This window comes from Atheta coriaria, unplaced genomic scaffold, assembly GCF_025399875.1.
Source record: "Atheta coriaria isolate IRGN ID8LTWV9N9 unplaced genomic scaffold, Caltech_Dcor_3.1 hic_scaffold_12_pilon, whole genome shotgun sequence".
Taxonomy (NCBI): domain Eukaryota; kingdom Metazoa; phylum Arthropoda; class Insecta; order Coleoptera; family Staphylinidae; genus Dalotia; species Dalotia coriaria.
The window spans coordinates 405,892-430,165 of record NW_027045454.1 but is presented as its reverse complement, the minus strand read 5'-3'; the positions used below and the strand labels follow the sequence as shown (position 1 = coordinate 430,165).

Sequence of the window (24,274 nt, the reverse complement as noted above, 5' to 3'; positions counted from 1 at the left end):
TCACATAAAAACAACCAAAAACTCCTGAGTAGCAAAGAATATAAAAAGTATTAAAAAGTTTTTGTTACTGGTAGAAAAAATGTTTGAATCTTGTTCACGGTCGACCAGAAAATAATTTATGACTCATTTAGATGTGGTGGTTGGTGAAGGGATAAAAATAAGGGCGGGAAAATCAATATGGCCGGCGCCAGCGCCGCCGCTGTTGTAATTAAATCAATCCGCCGGCGGCAGAGGGCGTTAGATGATGGCGGCGGCGGTTCGGCGGCGGCGTGGTGGAGCCGCGCGCGCCGTGCCCGAGCGATTGGCAGCCGCACACGGAGACGCCCGATATTTATATCAGGCCGACGTTCGGTCGGCGCCCCGAATGCTGCGCAATCGACCGCCGTACGGCGTTGCACGTTTCGGGACTATTTCAACACATTAAGTTGGCTACCGTGCTTCTCAAAGGGTGCATATTTATTAGAAAAATAGCGAAAATCGCCGCCGCAGCGCACCAGGTAAGCGTCCGCCACACGTTTCTCTAGCACCACCTCGCTTTCCGTCCCCCAGTTTATATTCCACTTAGATCAGCTTGCATCTCTCAGCACCCGTCGTTTCGTATCCTAATTAGTCGGGAAAATCCACGTCGCTCGGCGCTGGAATTCCGGCTATTTTCAGCGATTTATGTATGAAAATCAATGTCGGCTTGCTAGATGCTCGAAATACTCATATTCACGTCCACTCACACTGCACTCATTTTATTAGCCGTGTAGTTTTAGATATCGCTCTGATTAGAGGTAGAAACTGTGTTAAAAAGTGATCCAAAGTGTGCGTACATGTGCAGATCAATGTGTGTGTGTGGGTGTAATGTGTGAAAATCGGAATTTTTGCCTGCAATTTAAAGAGCAGCGTCAATATTTACCATTTGTCGCCGATGGCGAAATCGACCAGTTTTTCGTGTGCGCGACGAACCCGTCGACGTCTTTTTCAGCCGGCTCCTTTCGCGCTATCCGAAAACGTTTTTCCAAAGGTTTACCCTTAACATAACCAACATTTACATGCTCTAAACGCTCCGCAAAAACATCTCTATGTGAATGTGTGTGTGTGTGTGAGTGCGTAACCAACCTTGCAATACCTGTTTCACAATTAATTTACCAACATGACGACTGGTTGTATTTTAAGACTATAATTAACTATTTTATTGTCACATTAAAGTGACCAGGTTAAAGTTAAACTCGCACACGTAACGCTCGAGCGCGTTACGTAATCGATAACGTACGAAAATAGATGAGAAATATTTATATAAGTGCTGTGGTCGAACGATGAGAAGAAGTGTGGTTGTGTTTGGCTGTGTGTGTGTGAGCGGTCAGAAGGTGGATGGTGGACGTGTAGCGCGTTGACGTGTTCATAACCTTAACGTCTGATTCATATTTAATTGACCTCCTGTCGCGCTCGTGCGAGACGACTAAAAACACTGCCGCCTGAAATTGAAATTTCAATACAATATTACCGCTGATGTCGTAATTAATGTTTTAAACATGAATTTAATAGTTTTTTTTAGAAGTTACTGGCGCCATCTGTTGATGTATTATTTTATAAATAGGTTATGTTGGTGCCAAAACAATTTTCACGTTATTATTTCCGCTCGTGTGAAATTTTGACATGTGCGCAAACGGTTGAAATTGGGTTATGTTTGTACGTTTTCGGCAAGACGATGCATTTTTTATCGCAATTGCGCTCCAGTCCTTGGCTGAAATACCGAAATGGGGTTTTAGGGTGCGTCACTGGCGAATGATAAACTGCCGAACACGATGCCGGCGTTTTTTTCTGCTTGCTTGCTATATATACCAACGCAGACACAAAAAACACTGAACTGAACCCAATTTGCATATCGCTCGAGTGGCACTTACATAGTTTGCATCGTTATGCCAGTACATCGTTAGCCACCAACGAAATTATGACGGATAAAATTCTTGAGGTTGTGTGTCACAGTTTGAAAGTGTTTGTGGTGGTGGTAGATCACGGATCAGTTTAGAGATAGAAAGAATGACAGAGGTCGCCCTCGCCACATCACCTAATAACTCATGGGGAGGCAACGAAGCGCGAATATCGATAACGAATGTTCGCCGCGGAATTCTCGTCTTCCGGGCGTTGTCATGTCATTCCGCCATCTTCCCACAAACTGTGCGCGCAAAAAGTCAACTCTTTTATTTGTCTTGTCTGTTGAGAACTGACTTTATCCGACTTTGGCTTTATTTGTAAAGTTTCTTTCACATTTCTAATATTTTAGTTTTGACTAGTTGAACATTTGTAACTCATAATTGAATACAATTCAATTTTTCAAAGATTTTACAGTGTTGACCCGCCCGATTTTAGTGCAACTATATTATGTATAGGTAATTGAATTCCAAACGTGTCGGATAATCGTTATCAGTTAGCTGTCGGATGTATCCATCGTGGATCGGGTTAGGTTGACATTAAGTCAGAGTTATTGATCGATAAAGAGTCGCGATGTGCAGGACGCCGCGCTTCATTTATTAAAACGCGAGACGATGCCTCCGCCGCCGCCGCCGCCGCCGTGTATTAAACTATTAATGTCATAAAAATGTTCCCAGGTGTGTCATTTTATAATTTATAGGTTAAATATTTAATGCCTAGGCAGTTTTATTAATGATTTTAAACCGGCTGCGATGATTTTTTTGCGCGAATTGCACTTTTCCCCGCATCATATTTTCGCATTTTCCACACGAATGCGTTTCCCGATTGTGCATTCGACGCACAACAAAGACCCGAAGCCGATAAGGATGCGGCCCCGGCAATAGATAAAACATCTCGGGGAAAAAGCGCTCGCGGAGTGAAAGAAAATAAAAGCGAACACTGCGCGTAATTCGTTTCTCACTCACGGAAGCGTTAAAGGTCCAATTACCGCGCGAAATTGAATGCAAAAAGGCAGCAGCCAATCTTATTTATCGGTTTTATTCTCCCATACACACACACAGACAATCCCTCGATGATGGAAGCCGGAGAATTTCCCGACGTCATAATTTATGCATAGGCGCCATCTGTTGTCAAGGTTTACACTTGGCGTTGATCAAAAGAAGCCAATTTGGAAAACGTTAACAACAGCGATTTAAGAAATGTAAACCCATTGAAAATGTACAAAAGCCTGCGGCGTAATTTTCTCTGTTTGTGCGGTGATCTTGGTGATCTTTATTCGCACTGACACTTAATTTGCTGCCTTTGTGCTGTCAATGCCGGCGCAAACAATTTTACGACGTGGTTTATGCGAGCCGGCATGTGTAATTTATAATTCTCTGTGCAATATATTTATGCGAAATATTTTACTGTCATTTAAAACGCTGTAAACACCTTTTTACGATGCGCGCAGCACAATGCAAGCAACAAAAAATATTAATAAAACATTACTGAAAAGTAGCGACATCTATCGGAATAGCGACGGAACCAAAATTTGCCTCGATTGTTGCATTTGCCAAATTAACTCGACCTGACCACACGCCCACCACACTCTCTCGTTAAGGTAATTAGTAACAAGTACCAGGGAATACCCATACACACGCTCGGAATGTTAGCTAATACCAGTCCGTTGTGAATTGGACAGTCCCCGAATGTTATCTAATGTCTCAGCCGTGAATGCAGCTACAAGGAAATATTAGTGATGATTATCATTGAATATCTTCAATATATTGGTGTGTTGGAGTTTGATGTTTGTCCCTGCTGTGCATACACTGTCCTCGCATTCTATTTGCAAGTGCACATCTCATCGATGCACCCACACACACAGATGGAATATTGCTCCCAATGGTGGAAGCAGTCCTATAGATGGCTAGCGGTTGCCTGGGGAGCCTTGGGAGTGTGAGTTTGTGCGCTTCGATCGTGATGGCGACTGGCAATCATAGACGTACGACGGTGGAGTCGGACGATCGGCGTTAAATTGTTAGTTTAGTAATGAAATTACTCCCGCTTGCACAGCACGCATACGTGCATCCAGGGGACACACGCTGGCGAAATGGTCAATTTGGATAAACACGCCAACTTTGGGACGACTTAACGTCATAATGCGTGCGCTGCGTCAAAGCGTAAAAGGGAATTTTATATCGGGTAGGAGGTAATTTGATGTGAGTGGATTGGTTCAATTTGAAAAACATTTTGAAGATGTATAGAGGCGTATTTATGAAAATTTTAAATTTCTGAATTATTTTGATTTCCGGTAAGAGTAAGGCGGATTAAGGAGAAGCAATAAATTCGCCTCTCTGTGAATAACTGCGAATAACCGAAGGAAACACCGAGAATAAGTAAGACGAATTAAAATAATGAAGCATAGCCGAGATGAGCAAGCGGCCGAAGTTTAAAATCTTTCTCGCCCACTCCCGACTGATGGGCTGGGGAGGCGCGAGAGGGAGGGCGGTTTTTGAGTTGAGGAGTGTTTGGAAGATTAACGTTTAATGAACGTCATAAATAAACCCGCTTTACGCTCCAATCTCGTTCCTTTTTAATTGTCATAATAAAAGCTTTGCACAATATTAATGCACAAATCAATATATTTAACCTAAGAGTCGGAGGATGTATGATTAGGTTTTCGGAATTGAACTCGAAGTTTCAAACTTGTAATCTCAGTAGAAGTTTCCTGCTTTTTCTACGGTTTTTATTTTGTTTTTGTTTTGTTTCTGCGTCATCCAGACGCGTCTTTTGTTCGTAAACTTGAGACGTGTTCATGTCTTTGACATCTTGTAACAGATGTGCAACTTTGGATGCAATCGCCAAGTTTGCCATCTTTACTAACTTCAGCAACTTTCAATTGTTGCGCATATTACTCACTCACATATTGACGTATTGAAAAACAATACTTCTGAATATATAGTGCTAGAATTTGATGGATTTTGTTCTCTTGCATCGGGAAATGATGTTTTTAATTAGTTATTCATGGTATTTAGTTAAGTTTTGTTATTAAAATCAAAGATAATGAATTCTTCATGAATATAATATTATGAATATTATTTATGAATTTTATTTATATTATATACTAGCTTTTGCCCGCCACTTCGACCCGGTAGTGTTTAATAAAAATGTAATTCGTTTTTACTATCTTGTTCTAGACATAGAATGTGTCAATTCTATCAATAAGATTCGCAATTTTAGTTTGAAGAAATTAATTATATAAAGAATTGCTAATAATGCACTTCAGCGCGCCATCTCGGATTCAACTATTTAACACTAACTATGATTGAATCTTAATGCCAACTTTTATACTATAGAAAAGCGCTGTCTCTAAGGTTTTCCCGGCAATTATTCGAATTTTTCACGCCGTAAAAACCATCATTTGACTTTAACGAACATTTTAAAAAAAGAATTGGCCAAATTGGTTTAGGTGTTGTTGAGTTATGCGCTTACCAACAGATTTTGCGATTCATTTTTATATTATAGATATATAAATAGCTAAACAGTTATTTGGTGAGAAGAGACGTATTTATTTTTGTTGTTGTTATGTGCTGGGATGTTTTTTGTAGTAACAAATTCCTGAAAACTCTAGATATTTTCGTAGCATCTTAATTGCAATCAGTGATTCTGTGAATTGTCGTGCGGGCGGAGTGTTCAAGTATAATTATAGTATTTTGATGTCATAATCCCAAATCCCACTGACCCGCACAATTTTCCCAAATTGATTTAATAGCGATATAAATTTTGTTGCTTTTTGAGCAAAATGTGAAACAAAAGTTTTCAATTAATTTTTTTATCCGCAGCATAAAAAATCGGATTGTTCGTGATTTGAAATAATGGAAATTTACAACGCTAGCATTCCGAGCGGGAATTAGTGCTCGCATTTGTAGTGGTAGAACAATTGAACAGTCGAGCATCGAAAGTTGCTTGTCACGAGTATGATATGTTATTAACGTTCTGGGAATAACAATGGAAATCAATTTCCTGAAGTTGCACTGGCAGTTACAGCGCTGCCTGCATTCATTGTTTCACCGGTTGAAACTCAAACTTCTTAAATTACCAAAAACATTTATTTCGAGTTTTCGTAGTTGTCGACTTTGGTTGATCGTGTGCTGGATTGAGTCTCTGATCAGAATCGATTGCTAATTACAATCTTCATTAGAGCCTTTCCGCGAAATTTTCGCGCAAATCGAAAGACATCAAACTCGAAATCTCCCCAAGTGGAGAGTGGTAGATCGATAGGTCCTTTCTAGTTGATTAGGAGGGCAAATGATGGAGTGCGCGTTTAATGCCGTCGCACACTCGAATAAATCCATGCGTCTTCTCTTCTCTTCGCATCCTCATTCCGCAGTGTCTTCCTGAGAAGTCTTGCGCATCACACGCAGATCCTGGGTTTTACCTCCGGACGTGTGTCATTCATTTTAAGCCTCATTTTTAGTCGGATTAATCCTCAAAAGCCACAATGCGCTCAAACGCTCAAAATTTGCAAAAACTGATGCGAGAATATTGATTTGTTTTACTCATAATTAGAACACTGTGGCATTAAATTTCATGTACACATCATAAATGTGTTCCTTTTTAATTTAAAACCTACGTTTGCATATTTTATTTTAATGCGAAACGTGAAGATGGCGCGTTATGGTAGTTTTCGTAAAATAAACATAACAGTGTAGTTTTCGTAGCTTACATGTTGCATTATTGCAGCAGTAAAGCGACTGTGTGACATTTTGCGCATACAGTCGTTAAAATCGTTTATGCACTGCAGTTAGACAATTGTATAAGTACATATCTAGTTTAATACATGCAACCATTCATACATATTTACGGTTTATTGGTTAATAAACAGATTTAACCAAAGCGAACGGTTACGCAATCGGAGTAGTTTTCCGAACAAAGAAATGAGTAAGCAGAATCACAGTCTCGGGCATGGCGTGTGCAATAAAAGGACTAGGCGAGAGCGCGTTGTCCGTGATTTTTATGACGGCTCTAAATTGTATCGATTCGTGTTCGGCTCGTATGAACTTTCCGCATCGGCGTTTCCGGGCCCCGCAAGGATACGCAAGGATAACCTAATGGCAAACGGTTTTCCTATTTCACCGCGCCAATTTTTCCAATCCGAAACGCGCTTTCCGGCTTGTCCTACGTGTGTTTAACACTAGGAAACAGGAAAAAACACGCTGTGGATTCGTGTTGCTATTTTGTGTACACCTGAAGGAACTGTATTCGGGTGGTTTAGAGGTTGGGATTTGACGGGACTGGGGATTTAGGTCACTACCACTAAGGTAAAAAAAGGAGTGAGCGGCTGTCCGTAACATATTTTCCGGACCGGACCCGCCGGTGGACCCTTTCTTGTGTTCGCGCGCCGGGTGGAAACACGTGCATGTCGTTACTCGGCCCGTCTCTTCGCTGTATGTTAAACAGAATTCACTCCCGTAAATCCTTAAACACGTTTAAATAAAATGCAAATGTCGACCGGAAGCCGAGTGCGCGTGTGTAAACAATCGCATTACCCAAATCGAAGACTCAAACATTACGTATCGTATCGGATATTGATCGTTGAGTTAACAGGCATTTATTTAGGTTTAGAATGTAGTGAAAACAAGAGAAATATGATTTGATTTTTGGTTGATATTTGGAGAATGAAACATTGCGCCGAATCAATTTGTGTGTGCCAGCGGCGGCGGTGGTTGCAGGCGGACGTGCTGAAAGAAATCAAAATGAAAGCATGTTTGTACATGCTTTTGAAATGTCAGCGTGTGTTTTGGTTTACATACACACTATATAGTTCCGAGTGAATCAGAAATGTACAAAATTGTATGTTTCTTGAAAATAATATCTAGTTATGATGGGATATACGAACGCAACCAGGAATACATAACAATTGTTTGTGTGTAAACTGGGTTGCGTATACTAGACACGGTAGCGGCTTCAAGTATTCATTAATTTTTGTCACGATGAAGCGAGAATAAAAAAAACGAACCCTTTATTAACGCCCTTTTTTTACGTGCGTACGCGTATGACATGTGCCCATATCGTGGTGGTACTCATCGGGCACATATTGCGAATATTAATGACGTTGTGCTCGAGTCTGAAAGTAGCAACAAAAACATCGGAAAACAACACGTTGTGAAGGCTAGAGGAGTGGAATATTGTACAGGAAAAAAACTAACAGGAAAATTAAAAATGTGAGAAAAAAGGATTTATTCACGATTAATTGCGTTTTATTTTCGAATAAACCGTAAAAATATAATTTGAGAAATATTTATGCGAAGCAGAGAAGTTTTCGAGTTGTTTTAAGCCCTGCGCAGCGTGTTTTAAACATTTTCGTTTGTTTTCGGCTTTCTTTTTGACACAAACAGTAAGAAACTGTTGTACAGTCCGGAATTTGAAATGTATTTATGTTCAAAGCGCTGGATTCCATTCGCGGGCGCGGAGAAACTTTTCAAACAACATTATTCATGCAGCTAACTTGGCCGGTGTAAAAATTAAATGGAATTTTGCTGCGCTTTTAATTTATGCACGTGACACACAACCCACACAGCGCCCAGTTGGCGTGTCATGCACGAGATAAAAATGGCAAACAAATCACAAAGTAGAGACAAAGAAATAATAAACAAAAATGAAATAAATGCAAATAAATACCACTTGGACGCAGTGGAGTACGGCGAGAGAGGCATGGAAATGAAAATTTTAAGAGATGAAAGGCATTGTTTTTTGTTTATCTGGCAGGCGAATGGAAATTACATTCCATAGGAATTTAATTTACAAAATGCACTTTGTTACTTCGCAAACGGTTACTTACGCGGAGCTTTTTGCAGATGTTTTCACCGTTTGCAGCTGAGGCAGACAACTGCCACACAACGCGTGTTGTTTTTTTCCTTAACGCTTGCGAAATTATATAAAATACATAAGGAGTATCACGTTGTGTATGCATGCAAATGAAATATTTCGCTTTATTATGGTTATGCCTAATGTGTACCTAAGCAGTAATGGCTTTTATTTATTTTATTAATAAACTAGGTTATTTCAAACTTTTTCATTAAAATTTACATTTTTTTTGTTGTAATTTTGATAAAAATTGATAGGAATTTTTAATAAGAAATCAAGTTTTGCTGCCAAATTTTGCAAAATTATAAACTACAAATGTAATTCGTTTTTACTCTTTTATACTAGACATAGTATGTGTCAATTCTATCAATAAGATTCGCAATTTTATTTTAAAGAAATTAATTATATAAAGAACTAGTTAACCGGGCAAACGTTGTTTTGCCATGTAAATTATTTCAAGTTTCTAGATAAATTTTAGTGTAGAGTTTTATTTTGTTTGCGTGAATGTTGCATTTGAAGTTTTCCGATTAGATAAGAAGTCTAATTTAGCGCTCGACCAGAAAACAAAGATATACAAACGAGCACGAAATAAATAGCATGCGAACGCAAACAAAACCAAGCGAAAAAAGGACGCCGAACATGGAATTAAAGTTAAAGAATCACGAACGGTATGCAAGTGAGGGATGTTCATTACGCCAGCGCTGAAACTCCCAAAGCACAAAAGTAACATTCAAAACGCAAGCTCCAAATGTCTTTTGTAAGGCGAGGCGCAAAATTTAAAGTTGAAGGCAGCCGCCAGGAAAATGTGGAAATTAAACCAGAAATCTCATTTCCAAATTTTCACACAACAAAAATTACAGCACTGAAATTTTTTGCGTTTAAAGATTTTAATTTGAAAATCAGCGCACAAACTGTGGTCCAACATGACTGAAAAAGGGGGCAATTAAATTAAATTATACGAGCACTTCGTAACAAACTATGAAAAGCTAGCCTGGATGGCCTCCGGAGACTTTTATCGCGCTCCAATAAACCAAAACAATGCCGGCCGGCTATTAGAGGAAATTTATATCGACGTCGAGAAAAATGTCGCGCACCACTTGGGCCGCATATACGCCGCGCAGTGTGTATGTTGGGTTGCTGACCATTTTCTTTACCATGCAAGCCATGAACGTTTGTATATAGTTGATGAGTTTTCTATGTGACGTCGGCCGATTTTGTGCCAACCAGCGTCATTCATTAAAGTTTTAATTACAACACTTTTGCCGCGCACGAGCACGACCAGAACGGATGTCAACCATTTTTCCCATTTCCCTGCCTGGGTATGATCCGCACGTACGCTTGCGTGGCTCGCGCACGCGCGTTATTAAATTGCAGCAACTTTTTCATCATCGGGGAAATTTCTGCGCCGATCAGCACGCGATTTTTTACTCGTTTATCAAATCCCTCGAACGTTTTTATTCACGTGTTGTGCTAATGTAGTAAATTGCTGTGTTAACGTGTGTTCCGCTATCGATTCATAATCGATCCAAATGTACACATTTATACTGTGCGGTGCCCTCTAATTACAGCACGATGTATTTTTTATCATACTCAACGCGAGGAGGAAAATTTAGTTGTCGGTGAATTGCACATGACAAAAGTTCTCGGGGAATCTTCACCCTCCATCAAGTCCCTTTTTGCACAATAGGACGAGAGAACTCCCAAAGTATCCCGCTGTGCCATGAAATATTGAACGAGCGCCACGGCGGAATGCTGCCAAAACGCGCGCTGGCACGTTCAGGACTTTTGACTTTGTCCTGGATTCCGTCTGAAGTGCGCGTGGTCCGAATTTTACCCAATTTCCAATTTCCCAGCTGCCATTCGCGTGCATTTTGCGAGAGCACCTTCATCGAATTCATTAACATTCTGATATAGCACGCTCAGACATAATTGATGCCCGCCGCTTTTGATAGTAAACTACCCGTTAGCTTCTAACAAGAGAAAAGTCGTAATTAACGACGTGCTTCTTCTGTTGCAGCAGTATTGACCCTTCAAGAGGCGCGCCAGACGCACTCAGTCACTCTCGGCCAGTTTTTGGGTAAGTGCCAAAAGTTTTTTCAGATTTTTAGAAATAAATCAAGATTTTTCTTTTCATTTTACTGTGCGTTTAGTATCGGCACGCACAATCTTTCCAACCCCTTAAGCCCTTCCACCACTACAAGTTAAACATCGCCGCGTGCAGATATGCTAATCACCGAAGCCTGAACACCACCATCACTCCTTTAAATAAGTTACACGTTTCCTAGACGCTACGAAACTTACAACTTACAACCCGTTGGTTGTTCAGCTAGCTTGATCAACATTAAATCCTATGCTCATTTATACAGTGTGTTCATTACTAAATTTATACTAGGTAATTCTTGGTCGTATTATAAAGTAATAGTAATTTCACCTACTCGGTAGCTTATAGCTTAAAGCAGTAACTTGGTAATTTCGATTCAAGTCGTAAAATTGAAACGTTGTGATTGTGAGTGTAACGTTAGATTTGCATCACATTGGAAATTGGAGATTCAAAGTGTGCGCACCCGAATCGTCGTCGTCGACACAGTCAAGTGCTTATATAATATGCTCTCACCTGTGATTTTAGAGCGACGAGAGTAGAGAGCTAGTAAAGATAGACACCTAGGAGTAGTCTAGTAAAGCAATCGGAAGGATATGGTTGTAGATGTGGATGTGGGTGATGTGGGAACAACGTGTGTGCGGTCTGGTATTGAATTTTCGGCTGATAGTAGGTTTCTAGGACTTTGTCTAAAATAGGAGGGGGGATGTTGGGTTTTGGTGCTGGAGGGTTAGCACGCGTGTTGGACTAACACTTGAACTGTTCTCAAGTGATACCCGACCATGCACAGTCATTGCGATCGATTATATGCAAAGATAATGACGAGGGTAGATTTATTGCTGGATTGGGGGTTGCTAAAGTTCCGTAATAGATGGAATATGAATTTTGCAAACAATGCTTATTTATTGCTATTACCTGGCAGGCGAATATGTACGAATTTTGCACGTTTTAGAAGCTTAAAGTCTCTTTTGTGACTCTATGACACTTTGTTGACTTAGATATTGTGATATCTTACTATTGCAGTGAACAGAAATAAATACGACAATAAAGGCGTTGAGTTCTGATTTTGAGAGGGCGGTATATTGTTAATCCGAATAGTTTTCGCGCTGGCATTGTTGTTGCGGCTTAAAACCTGAATAGGCGGCTTTCCTGCTCGTAGCTCCCTGGTGTACGCGTGGAAAATTGAGGGAAACGCTTTAGCCTAGTGGCGGAAACTGGTATATTCTGCATCTTGCTTACAGTCGATTGGCACTTATGCGCGTTTAGCATGGGGCACTTATCCCCATTGCGCATGGGGTAGCGAAAGTGGAAGCTTTGCATGCTTGAATAGCTGGACTTTGAGCTTTTCGGGATTTGGTAATAACAATTTACCAGTCAAGTTTTACAATATATATATAAAATTTTTATATTTATTAATAGAAATATTATTCAAATATTTTTATACAGTTAAAACAATACAATATTATTTTATTATTTGAAGTATTTTTATAACTTTTAACATCAGTTGCAGGGTTAAATATGATGAAGTTATAGCCGTTGTGTATTTTGGCGTTTATTTAAACTTTTTTTAGCGAAAGTTTATTTTTTGTGAATTTGATTTTTTGACTTTGCAACTTTTTTAATTCCGTTTTTGATGTGGCCATCGAGAGGAGAGCCCTCGACACACAAATTAATCGTACTTACGCGCACAACTTTCGCCTTTTCGCTTTTTTGAAATGTGTTTTTAGCGCGCTGCGTTTGCCTTCCGAGGATGAAGTTACATGGAAAAACTCGGGAGGCGCGCCACGTTAATTAATCCCCAAAGAGTGGAGGAAATTAAGTGAAATTATGTGGGTTAATAAATCGCTGAGAAGTTGCTGTGTAACGGCCTAACGCTCTTACGCCAACAAAAATGCTCACCGAAAATCATGATCAAGATGATCAAAAACTCTTTATATTTTACATTTATATAATTAGTAGAAATTTTTAATTTTGTAATATCAATTTAATTAATTCCATAATCGCGACTAAGTAGGATTCTATTTATCCACTTTACGTTTTGGAGCGCTTCGATTGTGGATTTGGCGCGGTTGTTCGAATTTCATATTGAATTTGTGTGCCGTAATCGAATTAGAGAAAATTCGCCAGCACTCGAATTATTACGATAACACAATGGCCGCATGATTTAAAACGCACGCCAGCGAACAAAAGAGACACGAACACGAATCAATCGAATTGAATATTACATAGATTCATAGACGGCGGCGATATACGTGAGCGCAGGAAATGCGGATGTTGCGAGGGTGTGATGATGAATGAGGGCGAGAGTAGATTTTGAAGGTCGCGGCGTCGCGTTGAGTTTTCGATAATCTAATTATGAATCTGTCAATTCAAGCAAATTCAACATTTCGGAAAACAATTAAATTAAATTAGGCAAACGCTGAAGGGTTGACACACTGACGCTTACCAAGTTATTGAGTAATCACTAAATTCGGATTACAAACAAATCCGATTATTTAAAATAGTGTTTTAATTCGATGTGTACTATCGGCTCTGATCGAATGACCTAATTTTTGTCATTAACGAGCATCGTGCCGACGACTAATTTGATTAGCCTACGGCGGGGCTGGTGCACCAGTACGCGTACGTATGTACTTCCAACTGCAAGTATAGAAACCTAAGTGAGGAAGCGGCTCGTCGGCCAAGTTAATATCTATCGGCAACTTTAATTACCAAGAACATACAAGTTAAGGGGCATGTAATCTCTTCGAGCTCTTGCGGTTGGAGGCTCCTTGGTTTCGCCCAGCGCTGACATTAACGTCGACACCGTCGCTCGACCTCGAACCGACACCCGCAATGCTTCTCGTGTCGTGTGTGCGGGTTGTGAGGGTTTTTGGACGTGGTGGAGGGTCTCCCGGACCTGACTCGCGGCGGTTGCGGATCTACTCTATCATATATACCCCTCCATTCAATTAACGTCCGCATTAATTGCCTGTTTGATTGATGGCGGAATTGCAGCGGGCGCGCGTGTTTTTCTCTTTGATTAATGTAAACCGATGAAAAAGCCACGCGGATAGTTTCCAGCGATGATTCGTCGATCTTCAAACAGCAAATTGCTAAATGGAAGTTGCATGTTTTATTCGATGCGAACGCGTTCAATCTGCCGTGGGAGCACTCACAGGCATCCGGATCAATTCATTCTCAAATCAGGAGTATCAAGAGTGAAAGGCAACGAGAAAAGTCTATAAAACTATTTATTTCATTAAATACAATTAAATTGGCAGAGAACCTTACTACACTTTGTGTTGGGTGGTTTTTATTTCAACAATAACATTTATGTTACCCAACAATCTTTTATCAGAATACTAGCTTTTGCCACCGACTTCGTTCCAGTAGTGTTTAATAAAAATATTATTTGTTTTTACTCTCTTGTTCTAGACATAGTAGGTACGTGTCAATTCTATCAAAAAGATTCGCAATTTTATTTTAAAAAAAATTAATTATTTCAAGAATTGCTTATAATGTACTTCAGTGCGCCATCTAACTATAACTATGATTGAATCTCAATGCCAACTTTTATCCTATAGAAAAAGGCTGTCTTTAGGGTTTTCCGGGCAATTATTTGAATTTTTCTTGCCGTAAAAACCATCCTTGGACTTTACCGAACATTTAAAAAATGAATTGGCCAAATTGGTCTAGGCGTTCTTGAGTTATGCGCTTACCAACAGATTTTGCGATTAATTTTTATATTATAAATTATTCAATCATTATCCAAGGTATTAATACTTGATTTAATTTATATAAGGTGTTTATTATGTTGCCTAGCGTTAGTTTACTTGACGATTTAGTAACATAACGCAATCTAAAACCAGTATTATTATCGCATCCTTATCTTTCTCAAGCGATGTTCTGTGTTTACAAGTTGCGTGGAATTTGCACAAATAATTTATTATCACGCGCATGTTTTCATTCTCATCGAGCGTTAGTATTCCGGGAGTTGTTGCGCTGTGCGCAGGTAAAAATACACATCACTGAGTTATTACCTTTTATTGTGATAACTAGTCATAATCTATAAACTAGCAGTAATAATACGTGTCAATTCAGTGTTAATTGCTGTGACTAGTCGTTTCGCGTCCGTTATTAATGTCGATATTATTCGTGTTTGTGCATTGTGTGAGGTGCGCGCCGTGTTTGTTTAGTTGTTGATTGAAATTAAATTCGTGCGGTCGTATATAAAATTCGGATTAACTTCACTCCCCAACGATGCGTGTCTGTACGTAATTGTAACCGGCTATTAGTTATTATGATATGATTGTTTACATTTGTTTTGTTTGGCTTGTTGCAGAATCGGTTATTGAAGTCGTCGACGTTTGGAGGTCGGTCAAGACTTTGTCTGCATTTCTTCACTGGTAAGATTTTATGTTTTGTTTTAAAATATATTAATGCGCGCGATAAGAAGCGGAAGTTTTTGGTCGGGTTGTTTGGAGCAGTCGTAAAATTAGCATTTTTATGATACATTTGTCTGCCGACGCATATTTCACCCCGCGAGCGTGTAATTTGTCTCGGGGTGCGTTTTATTCTCTTTGGGGGCGCTCCCGTTTCGCAAACACGGGACGTTTACACTTTGGCGTTTAATGTGGCCGAGCGCAAACCCGAAAACCGGAAAACGCGACAAACAAATGACTAACAAACGACAATCAGGCAGCGCCTACAAATTACGACGTCCGTGCACACTGGGTTGCATTCTTGTCAAGCGGCCATCACGAAATTGTCAAACATGGCGACGGTATTTTCCCCTTTTTTTCCAACAACTCGACGATTTGTTTTTTTTTTCTATTGACAAGAAACAAATTGATGTATTTAGGCATTGATTGTTGAACCTCACATTTATTGATTGATTGTGATCGCACGCAATGCGCGCTAATAGCTAGTTCGCAGTGTCGATTTATCACGATTACTAATTGTCGCACTAATGGCATTTGGTTTTCGTCACGCGCGTTTAACGCAATGATGAATACACAGCAATCGCAATCAACCTCGCCTGGTAATGGAGCGATAGAAGAATCACAAATTGCAAACAATTGATATAAACTACAATAAAATACATTGTTTCTGGTGATAAGATTTAATAATAAGATCGTGTGCTTACGTTAGGATTTCGAAATGTTCTTCTGCGCTGGACGGACTTGTCAAGCGTAGAAGATTAAAAAGCTTAATAGCGTCGTACTCGCCGAATACAAAAAAAAATCGAGGAAGTAATCCGCGTAATTAAAACCTTTTCTAATTTCGACGCAGTGCTGCGCCGCCTTTGTCGGTCTTAAATAACCTCGCTTGTGTCAACGCAAAGAAGCTTCCGGCCGCGTTCACAAATCTCACCGGTTTTTTTAGCACTATGCAAAAAATACTGTAAAATTTTTTCTGTGCGTACTTTGGACATGGTGTATGCAAATACAAAAAAGGGATTTACATTTGTGCCGAACGTGAAGTGGATGGCGGATGTGCGAAGTGGGTTCAGCTGATGTGAAGTTGACGAAATTGAAGATTACTTGATTTTCTAGTATTTCAACGGCGGGCGCCGGCAGCTACTTCAATATAATCGAGTCGGGAGGCGGCGGCGGCGGCGGCAGACGTGACGCCGCACAATGATTGAAGCGCGCGATTACAAACGGCGCTCAGACCTCGGCGTATTTACATTTTGCGACATCACTCGCGCACTCCTAATGAAAGTCGTTCTAATTCATTTCATTGATTCCGAGAGTACTTTGCACACAGATTCAATTCAAAATTCATCACAGATGGCGCTCCATGCGGCGAATTAGATTTAATTAATTCTCAAGGTCAATGATATCAAATAAAGCACATGCGAGATTTATTCGCTAATAAAATAAGCCGTCTTTCACGAGACGGCGGTTGGAATTTCCCAAAGAGGATTGACAAAATTAAAACACAACGCGCCTCCAAGGAGTGCATGCCCTCCTCGCCCGGGACGTTGAAAAGACGCCCGAGTAACGTCAAAGCCGGCTAACTATATCCCTAGGGAAATCGGGAACAATGTTATAGCCGTACGCTGGCAGCGGCTCGATAACCGACCGGAAACGCAAACCCGAGAGCGCCGCCGATACCGGAACAGCGCGGTGCTCTACTACCCAGTATGGCGGTAGTGAGTGGGTGGCGTGTGCATCGGAACTGAGGATATACGAGTATCGGCGGTGTACGAAAAAGATCCGCAGTCGAAGATTCCAATGGCGGTCAACAATACGGCCAGCACCCTTGGGTTAAATATTTCATGAGCCTCGCATTTATTTTGATGAAAAATTCGCCCTGCTGGCGAGAATTTAGGTCAATAATGATTATATTGTACTATCACGAAATTAGTTTGACGCCGATCTATCTGTATGCAGGTAAATCAGATTGTGATCCTGGTCAACAGACCATCGCAAATCGCACCGCCAAACAGCCATTAGCACGGACACCGTGTGTACACCGCTATTACACCACGCACGCATCCCCTAATTTTCATAATTTATCACCACAATAGACCGGATGTAGTTTGTGCGTTGATTTTGGTCCCGTGCGCTGCCGGCCGTGACTGGAAACTAACGCTGAACAATGCTGCCGCGAAACTGAGGGATGTTTCCTGCATTCGTACATGTCGTTTAAGTATGGGCGCATGGGTGGCCCACCGGGTTGACGGAATGATTAATGCCCGGCAGCTTAATGTTTCAAAACGAAATTTTCGACGCTGAAATGTCAAGTGATTTATACACGCATAGGAAACATTGCACACGAACATCGAAAACTATTTTGTTTGTTGGGTGAAGATATCTTTTTTGATGGTGATGGAAAATCTAGCTTTGCACATGGCCATAATCTGTCGGATTTGTGCGCGAGTATTACTAGTGTGGAGAGTGTCAAACGATGTCCTGGAAAATGCGAAAATCGTGATCCTTGAAAAATGTCAAGTTTAAAGTGAAAACATATTTTTTCATTCATTTTATACGATTTTTTTCTTCTGGGTGCTGAAAAAACTATTATTCGCTACGTTTACAAAAGTGTAATTTTGCAGACTCTCCGCATTTTCACACCGTGCTTAACGATATCCCCAGCACTCGCGGAATATGATCGGATTTTATATTAAAGTGGATCGTAAAACTAAAACCGGGGACCTAAAAACCATTGTCGGCGATGATTATTTTATACGTCAGCATTAGGAGTAATTTACCATAATGTGGTGTAAATTTACCGAAATTATGCATGCTTTTAAAGGTCAAGGTCGTCTTGAGAACCTGTAAGGTTTGGCGATATATTTTTGGGTTTTAATGAAAAGATACGCGTGATAATAAAAACATAGGAATAAAAGGGCAGAAGACCCAACAAAACAAAAAATGTACGGTGGTGTTTGCAACGCGACGGACGTTCCGGATAATTCTCGCTGACTTTATAGCAGTTCCCTTTTTGTCCGCTTCGTCTTCTTTTGCCTGTGCTTGTTTGTCTTAGTCCTCTGGAGCGTTCATTTCAAAAACCGTCTTGGAAGTGAAAATTAAAGAAACGTGGCAATGATAAGTTTCTTTTGTCATTGATGATGAATGGGTTATACAGGGTATTAAAAGATTTTTTTAAGCACAAAAAGAACGATTAGTAATATTAAAAAATGGCAAAAAATACTTTTTAATTATGTTAATCGTTTTGTTGTTGCTATTTTTATCACGAAAAGAAAAATTCTGCTGATATTTTCATTGACTGACATGTCACCGGGTTATGGTGAGAAAATGGTTTTAGTTCTTTCCGGTCGTGTGTAGTTTACGAGGCGGCTTCCTGTCCGCAACCGTTCGATACACCTTTTACAGGAGTAGGATATTGTGCTCCTTCGACACCGGCTTGCCGCTCTTGTTTCATAATGTTGCGCGCGTTCCCGTTCGTTTTCCGGTTTACGCTTTCAATGAGCGAGAATGTGTGTATATTCTTTTTAAAGCTTTTCCGCATCGCCCGAATTGAATATTGACTTGAAAGGACGTTCTTCTTGAAAAGCTATCTATTTTAACAAGTTTAACCATAAAAAAGAGTAAGTTTTTGGTCGTTTGATTTTATTTTGCGCTCGAAAATGTTTTTTCGCGTTCGACGCATCGACATGATTTTCTGGATAACCGCTAAGTGCAAACAAGGACGTTCTTAAGAAATATATTCACGTCGCGGGCGGGCGTCCGGGACGAAGTGGTCTCGACGCACTCGAAGCAGCCTAACTTTGCGTCGAACAAGTCACGAACAGTGCGCGAGATTAAATAAAAAGTGGAAAAGGGAGGAAAACAGATGAAGAAAAAAATGCAGATGGAAAGAAACGCCGAAACGACGATTATTATTCACAAGGAATATTCGCAAAGTAAAGACCAATTAAAATTTAAATTCGCATGCAGATTTTCATTGTCATTTAAATCGAGCGCGGAGTGAGCGGGGCAAGGAAATCGGTCTTGTGTTACATGCCGGATGACTTCATAATCTTTGTACATTTATCCGGTCCTTCATTAAATTTGTAATTTTTTCAAAATACAATTTCATTACTTTATTTAATGCATAATATTTTACTCGTAATTTTATACTTACTAGGTAAATGTACTAACGACTGCAATTGCAGAATTTCTACGATTAACGTGGCAAAGAAAAGCAGAGCGCTTTATGGCCGGCATCGTGTCTACGAGATTAAAACTTTTAATCAGATACGGGCGAGCATTACAAATTCATTTAGCGCCGTATGTGGTCGTGCGGAGTGCACTTACATTGCACTGACTTTACGCACAAAACCGAAATCGTTCGCAAACGTTAGCATGCGCGCTAAATTGGATGCCCGGCGCCTCCACCACTAATGCACTAGAAATAATTAACCGCAGACGCATTTCATTCGTTTTTCAATTTATCTAAGAACGGAAATAAATTATAAAATTTATCATTAATGAAATTTAAGTTTTCTCCGTCGTTTGATGTTGTAGAATGTTTACAACGAAAGGACGGATTAGTTAATTAAAATCATAATCCAATTTGACCGTAAACACATGCCGAGGATTTTCCACACTCACGCATGCTCGCACCCTTATCATGCAACATCCTTCACGCTCATCATATCCGATTTTCTTAATACTATTATAATAATTTGCGATAAAAACACAAAGACACACACAAAATACAACACGATATTAATTAATTCTGCGCGCTGCTCAATGTTAATCAATTAATTAATTAATCAGTTTATAGCTGTAGTTGTGTTTGGCGGTTATTAATTACTCATTCATTCACTTGCAGTTTGCTTGTAGCGCACAAATTGAAACATTGATTACATTGATCAAGCTGTCATTGAATGAGGTCGGGGCGCGCGAGGAAAATGTGCGCAAAAGTTTGTAATTTGTAAATTTGCATGCGCCGCCTTCGAGCGTAGGGACATTTTTAATCGAAAGTTGCAATGGAGAAAGTTGGAAAGTAATTTTCCGGGAGCGACGCCATTGAAAGCGAATAGGGTTGTTTCGCGAGCGCAGCTTGAAGAGTGTGTAAGCTATCGTATTGCGTAAAAAGGGTTGCAGTATCAGCGTCGGAAACTTTTAGGCAAACATTTCTAATAAATAGTTATTTATGTTGCTACAAAGTATACAGTATAAATTTTAAGTATTAAATTTTGTTTAGTTTTAGGTAAGTTAAAAGTTTCATTCACATTTGATGATGGTGTTAGCCATCACATAAACACCAATACTGGGATTTACCCCCCAATATTAACTCCGAATAACGTAATATCCCGGAGAATGTTCGGCAGCTTCATTTTCCCCTCGTTTTCGTCGTGCGCTGCTTTTTTCTTGTTTCCTCAGCGACTTTTATTCATGTAAAGTCTCCGAATCGGGATGTCTCCCATTTCCTCGGCAGGCCCCGGTGTCCCGGTGCCGTTGGTCCTGCTCGTGGACGCGAACTCGATTCTCGGTAATATTTATTTAATGCACGTTGCGAGACGCGGGTCGCCGGGGTATTGGGGTATTAGGACGGGCACTATCAATATCGAAGCGAATTGAGCACCCCGAGTAGATTCCTTCATGTGTGTGCGACTACCTAATATCCTCCACGTGCTGGTGGTACTAGCGTATCGATTGCGTATTATGACGACGCATTCGAAATTCGAAATTCCGGCGGATAAAAGTGAGCTTAAAGCGGAGCGAATAAAAAATAGAAATGAAAGAAAGGGACGTTAAGAAAATGTGTGCCAGGGGGATGAATTTATTTCGTCCTTTCGACCTTCCCAGGTGGCCCGAATGATTTTTTCTCTTTTTTCTTGCGATGGGATGTTGAATGATGAATTAATAATATTGGTTTTGGCGAATTTGCCAAAAACTAATGTCGGGACGTTCAAGAAAAAGAAATTTACGTTCGGTCAATATTTAGATTCGATTTTCAATCTTGTACTGAAGACGCACGTTGGATGTGAATATATTGTAGTAATTCGCGAAACCGAAGCGCTTAAATTCACAAATTCTGAAACAAATATTTACACACTTGGAGGCTGCTAATTGTGCAAAGTTTCGGCACGATGTGGACTTTATTAGCGCCAGCTGGAGTAGATAAAGTTATAACATCAACAAGAACGCTCCACAGACTACGCTCATCATTTAAGCACTCAACTCTATCCGGAATTATTGATATGAAATCATTTTTTTGAATTTTTAAAAGAAAAAAAATATTTTCGGATTTGTATGAAAATATTTTGATTATAAAGGATAGGTGGACATGTGTGTTTGGTGGCATTGATAGCAATTAAGCTGATGGTTCCCTAATTTGATCGGTGACGTTGACATGCCCGCTATTTTTCATCCTCCCCTCCATACACATTCATTTATTCCCTATTTCGCTTCGAAATTCTAAATGTCCAGGAACTTGCCGAGCATGCAAATGACGTTACGTGCATTACACAACTCTCCTCTTTCGAGGGGCGTACCTAATTACACCTTTCGGGGTTGACCATGACATGTCGACAGGGGGTGAATTATTTATTCACTTGCAAAATATACCGCACCGTCACTCACACAAATTATATTTAATTTTATCGGTAACAGTTTGCATTATTTATGTTTGAAGATATTTTTAGCTTGCGTGTTGTAAGAATATAAAAAGTTGTGTTATGGCTATGGGGGGGCTTGTTTGTAAGACTAAATAATTAACATAATCGACTGCAGTGCGAGGGATGATGCCTTCTGAAAACTACGAAAACATGTTTTCTATCCAACACAATCGTTACGTAACGATGTTTGACTTGAGAGTTATTGATTTTGCTCGAATGTAACTACCCGTTAAATCGTCAGATTGCATTCTCATGCTATCGCTTATTATTTTCGCGGGCGGGGGCGGCGCAAAGTGTGTTCGTAAATTCGAAAATAATGAGCGCACGCTGTTTGCAGCAAACGACTACAAATATTTATTGTCGTTTTATGATCTGCTTTTCATTCCACGTTCCGCGTAAATATCGTAAATATTAGTAACTTTCTTGTATTTTATGATTTTTGTAGTTTTTGTATTTTAGTCGTTAATACCGTTTGTAGATTATAGTTTTATTTCACCGGGGGGATGAGGTTTGGTAACTGGATGAGAAAAGAGAAATTCGCTTTTGTGCGCGTTCGATGTTTGCCTTTTGTTTGAAACACCTTATTATGAGCGCGTGTGGGTACTAATTTGCGACGCTAATGAGAAAGGGAAACTTTGCGCGCCGGGCAGAAACCCCAAACGCAATTAAATTCGAAATTGCCTCCTCTCGCCACCGAGTAAACACGCTAGAGCAAGACCCGGCTCATTTCATCGTGTGTGCTACGAAACATATGTGAAACTACCTACTTTTATTGTTGGCGTTATTTTTGTGTTTTTGAACGGTGCCAGAGGTACGAAACTGAAAACCCGCACAAATTTCCAACGAAAATTCTTTGCGAACAAAATCAAAATTGTCATATTTTCTCAATTGTGTGATTCCAATACCATATATCATCGTTCAATAATAGAAAAGCATCTCTGCACTCCGATTGTGTTTCTTGCGCGTCTTTGAGCTGTTCGGCGGTTTGCGGTTGGTCGCCCTCCGGATAAAAGATCCAGCGGGAGTATGTGCGCGACGCCGTGAAATTTCCGGAACGCGGCAATATCTTTAATGAACACCCATACTCCTCACCGGCTCTCGCCCGCTTGCGTTTTACATTAAAAGCAAGGCGCACCGTGTGGCTGCGGTGTGATTGATCAATGGTTCGACCCACTCAGCGCCGCCGCCGCATCAATAACACTTGTAATTATCCATTCTTTTGCGAGCGCTCGAGCTTCCGGTGACGTGGGAATACATATTTCATTCCGGGCTATTCATCAGTCTGATTTAAAACATTGGGAAACGTATAGTGCTGGTTTTTAATCAGCATCTCAACTACTTTTACGTTTTTATTTTCGAATAAAAATATTTAAGTAATATTATGATTAGAATTTGGATAGTTGACATATTTGATGTAGATGGAGATTTGATGTAAAAATTGTTTATTCTTTGCGTGTCATATTTTACCTTCAGCGATTTTTGTGTGCAAGTCGTAAAGTTCAAAGTGTGGAATGCATTATACACGAAAAGTTGTGAGAATGAAGCCAGTTTTCTATATATGTGCTACACGCGCTGTCAGCTGCACTGGCAATCAATTTAATGCCATGCAGAGTAAGTTGCAAGTTGCAAGACTTACAGGAAGAAGTTGAACAGGTTTTCGCAATTTTGAAAATGTTACTCAGTCTCTCAACTCTGAACTCATCTCATCACAAATAAATTGTTAATGTGCTCTAGATAGCAAATATTTTTGATTCAATTTGTGTTTTTTTCTTCTTTGTAGATGAATAAATGAACGTGAATTGTGAAGAAAACAAATTTCACAAAATGCCACTTTAAGGCGATTTATTTCCGGTGGAATGGCGCACGCAAAACGTAAAACGCTCTTCTCAATGCGCGCGCGGGAAAAATAAAATAATGAAAATTTACGAACGCAGCGGATTCATGGATTCGTGTTCCTTAATTAAGAATTGAATGATGAAATATTATTGCCGGAGTCGGCGCAGAGACATAAGCCTTCCGCCGATAAGAAGGCTCCGCGGGCCTATTCATCATCGGCTCCTTTCTACCCCGCCGTATGAAATAGAGCTGCTTTTGCGGACACGTATACATAGTGGGAAATTAATCCTCTACCAGCGAGATAATTAAAATTCATTTGTCGTCGCGATAAAATCCAATTTCTTTAAAATTTTATCCAAAATCAGTGACTACATTCAACTATTGATTTTTCTGCGATTGTGTCTGTGTGTGTGGGGTTGTAATAGTTGGGACAAATTTTGCACTTTCCACATACTTTGCATTTTACGAAGCACGGTATTTTCTGGGAAAACGTGCGGAAAATCCGAGCGCGAAAA

The 24,274-nt window shown here is 40.1% G+C and overlaps 1 protein-coding gene across 3 annotated transcripts in view; it reads left to right on the top strand.

Moving 5' to 3' along the window:
* Window positions 1-405: 405 nt before the first annotated feature.
* The window catches only part of LOC135801676 (complexin), a 72,570-nt gene continuing 48,701 nt past the window's right edge, over window positions 406-24,274 (top strand). Inside the window, exons 1-3 of one of the 3 annotated variants that reach the window (XM_065315171.1) lie at window positions 406-497; window positions 10,781-10,840; window positions 15,186-15,249. The gene's annotated coding sequence lies outside the window, so the exon portion shown is untranslated. Of the gene's footprint in view, window positions 498-10,780; window positions 10,841-14,972; window positions 15,114-15,185; window positions 15,250-24,274 lie in introns of those variants that run through there. The other 2 variants (XM_065315172.1, XM_065315173.1) reach the window with 2 other exon arrangements.